At 37.1% G+C, this 3,792-nt stretch overlaps 1 long non-coding RNA gene across 2 annotated transcripts in view; it reads left to right on the plus strand.

Annotated features, from left to right (window-relative positions):
* Positions 1-3,792, plus strand: part of LOC106875230 (uncharacterized) — a 49,889-nt gene that overhangs the window by 6,690 nt on the left and 39,407 nt on the right. The window contains exon 3 of one of the 2 annotated variants that reach the window (XR_001410093.2): positions 2,904-3,455. The exons of the other annotated variant lie outside the window; for it this stretch is intronic. This is a non-coding gene — a long non-coding RNA (uncharacterized LOC106875230). Of the gene's footprint in view, positions 1-2,903; positions 3,456-3,792 lie in introns of those variants that run through there. 2 annotated transcript variants of the gene reach the window in all.

The following is a 3,792-nucleotide window of genomic DNA, read 5'->3' on the forward strand; positions in this document are numbered from 1 at the left end:
GGAGGAGGAGGGGAGGAAGAGGGGGAGAAGAAGAAGAAGAAGAAGAAGAAGAAGAAGAAGAAGAAGAAGAAGAAAAAGGAGGAGGAGAAGAAGAAGAAGAAGAAGAAGAAGAAGAAGAAAAAGAAGAAGAAAAAGAAGAAGAAAAAGAAGAAGAAAAAGAAGAAGAAGAAAAAGAAGGAGGAGAAGAAGAAAAAGAAGAAGAAGAAGAAGAAAGAGGAGGAGAAGGAGGAGAAGAAGAAGAAGAAGAAGAAGAAGAAGAAGAATGACTCACGGAAGGGAAAGCTATCCTAATTCCCAAATCCACTGAAACAGCAAACCCACAAAATTACAGAACGGTAATTTGTCTCCCCACAATTTACAAAGCCTTTACTGCAATAATATCGCAGAGAATGAGCAAACATCTGGAAGAAAATAATTGTTTCCAGAAGAGCAGAAGGGATGCTGCGAGGGTTCATATAGCTGTAAAGATCAGCTGTTGATCAATAAAGCCATAACTGAAGACAGCTGCAGAAAGAAAAAGAGTCTAAGTATGGCCTGGATCAAGGCCTTTGATAATATTCCCCACACATGGATCCAAGAAACACTATCCAATAATCATAAAATATATGAAACATTCCATGAATAAATGGTAGACAGTGTTACAGCTTCAGACAAAAGAGGGACTCAAAAATCAAAGTCATCCCCATTAGAAAAGGAATATTCCAGAGAAATATGCTCTATCCACCCCTTTTCTGCTTGACATGCAAAACAGAACTGGATGTGAATACAACTGTTATGGCAAAACAATCAGCCACCTCTTATATATGGATGATCTAAAACTGTACACTGCAAATGATAAACAGCTGGAAACTTTACTACAGACAGTATATGGATTTACCAAAGAAATAAACATGAAATTTGGCTTAGAAAAATGTGCCAAAGAAATCTTGAAAAGCAGAAAACTAGTTAAGAGTAGCAACATCACACTAGATAGAGTAAATGGAAAAAGAGAATTAGACCAAAGCCAGACATACAAATATTTAGGAATCGATTAACTAGATATGATACAATACACACAAATGAAAGAGAAGATAAGAAAGTAATACTATAGACAAGTTAGATTAATACTGAAAACAACTCAATGCAAAAAACAAGATAACAGGTATCAACACACTAGCCGTCCCAGTTATAAGTTACAGCTACAATATTCTTAACTGGACTCTGAATGCACTAATCAAAATAGACAGGAAAACAAGAAAAATAATGACAGGATGCACCATCCAGAATCTGACATAGAAAGGTCATATATACAGCATATCAAAGGTGGTAGAGGCCTTATACAGTTAGAAGACTATTACAAAATAACCACCATAGGACTACAAAAATACCTACTTCAGAAGTGATGGCAAGAAAAGCCCCTTCATGGCAAAATTGGATTAAACTAAACAGAAAAGAAATAGACAAAGCAAAATCCCAATAATGGCTGAGGAGCTCAGGACTCAAAGCAGAAACTGAAGGATTTTTAACTGCAACACAAGATCAAAACCTTCCCACCAGAAATTACCAAAAACATGTTATGAAAAGAAATACAAGTAACTGCAGGATATGTGGAGATGGAGAAGAAACAATAAACCATATTGTCTTTGACTGCCCAGTCTGGAAAGTTTTACAGATTTTTACACTTCCAGTGATGGATTGGATCTGTAGTCTTCAAATTAGCTTTCTCCTTTCTGATTTTGAGAAGCCTAATTTCTCAAGATTTAGGCAGTGTGTTACATATCCCAGGGCCCCAATAATTACAGGTATAAACCTGAACTTGTAACCTGGATAAAGTAACTGCAGATTTCTCAATAGTTCAGTGTAGCAATTCTCTTTTTCACTGATATTCAGCTTTATGTTAACATCCACTGGGCAGCTAATTTCCACAACTGTACACAGTTTCCTTCCTCTATTCCAAATCATTATATCAGGTCTGTTGTGCTTACATTTTATTGAGGTCATCACTGGGACATCCCACCAGTACTCCTTTTTATTAAAAGTCTCTATGGCTTCTACCATACTGTGGGTATGTATGTATGTTCAGTGCACTTTTGGCTGTGTAGTAAGAATTTTGCTTCCAAACCACATTATTCTGGGTTTAGCTCACTGTGTGGCACCTTGGGCAAGTCTCTTCATCTATAGCCCCAGGATTTGGTGAAGGGAAACTGCAAAAACCCATCATATACATGTATGTGTGTGTGTGTGTATGTATGTTTTGTATTTCTCCCTCACCACCTGGTAACTAATGCTGGTTTGTGTATGTCCCTATAACTTAGGTGGTTTTGTAAAATGAGACTGATAGAATAAGTATCATACTTTACCAAAAAAATAACCAAAAATCAAAATGTGCTGAGTTCAATTTGTTTGATTGAACCCATCTAGACGGAATCCTAGCATGGCTGCAGTCCATTGATAAAAACGTACTAGTGTAGCTAGAGAGGAGCAGAGGGGGTGGTCCGCCCCGGGTGGCACCACTTTGGGGTCTGCTGTAGGCAATATATATTTTTGTGGGGACATAGGGGCGACAAACTGAAGGGCCACTCTGGGCAGCACACATTCTAGCTATGCTATTGTTAAAATGTGTAAAAGATAAAAGATCAAAGAATTACCAAGTCACTTATTTCTAGAATATTCTAAAGACATGTGTACCCTTAATGTGGTTCTCAAATGTGGTCTATTTGGCCCTCAGGGTCCATATAAGATTTTGCTGTTAAAATTTATTTGCAATAAATTCATCATACATCTACAGGGTGCTCCAGAAAGATTTACCCATCTTCAGAACTCTTCCTAAAGAATATCGGTTCAGGTAATATTATCTACATTTTACACAAAGATTTGCATATTTCTTTTGTTCATTCGTCTACTGTTTCATTCGTCTATAACAGGTTTGTAAACAAACATGACATTCAAAGCAAAACGTGACCAGATTGTCGCTTTAAAAACAGCTGGTGTGAGCAGCAAGGACATAACAAAACAGTTGAATGTGTGTCATAAAACAGTGTTCAATAACTGGAAATGATATATGGAGTTTGCTACTACCTCTAGCAAACCAATTCCTGGTAGGAAATGATCAATTCATACCAAACAAACCGTTGAAGCTGTGAAGAGGCGAGTGAACCAAAATTCCCACAGGAGTGCAAGAAAAACTGCAAAAGCTCTTGGTAGTTTGAAATCGTCAATGCACAGGGGCTTTAAAGAGGATTTAAAGCTAACTGCATACAAGAAAAAATTCCAGCAGTTAATTTCAGCAGCTTCCAAGAAGAAACGGTTCAAATGGGGTAAAATCATGTTAGCTGAGATGAAGAGGTGGTATGATGCTCATGCAACTCAGTGATCATGCGTTTGCAGGCTATGGTCAAGGCGAAAGAAGGTCATTTTGAAATGTAATTACTGCAATGGATTGACAATTTACATTAAAATGAGTGTGCCAAATTTCATTATCCTACCTTAAGTTTATTTTGAATAAATAAGAAATATCAATGGGTAAATCTTTCTGGGACACCCTGTACAATGCTCCAAATATTTTAACAATTTTTTAATACAATTCCTAACAATAATTATGTAAATATATGATTTTTTAAACAGCGAATGACTATGGGGGTCTAAGTAAAACAGGAATCAAAGGGAGTCAATGAGCAAAAAATGGTTGAGAATCACTGCCTTAATGTAATCCAATTTGGGTTGCATTTGAACCCATAGCTTAAAGGGACAGAAGAAAATACGCAGATTCTTTGCATGTTCTTCCTCCACCACCACCACCACCATCACCAACAC

Source organism: Octopus bimaculoides, chromosome 4 (assembly GCF_001194135.2).
Source record: "Octopus bimaculoides isolate UCB-OBI-ISO-001 chromosome 4, ASM119413v2, whole genome shotgun sequence".
NCBI lineage: Eukaryota > Metazoa > Mollusca > Cephalopoda > Octopoda > Octopodidae > Octopus > Octopus bimaculoides.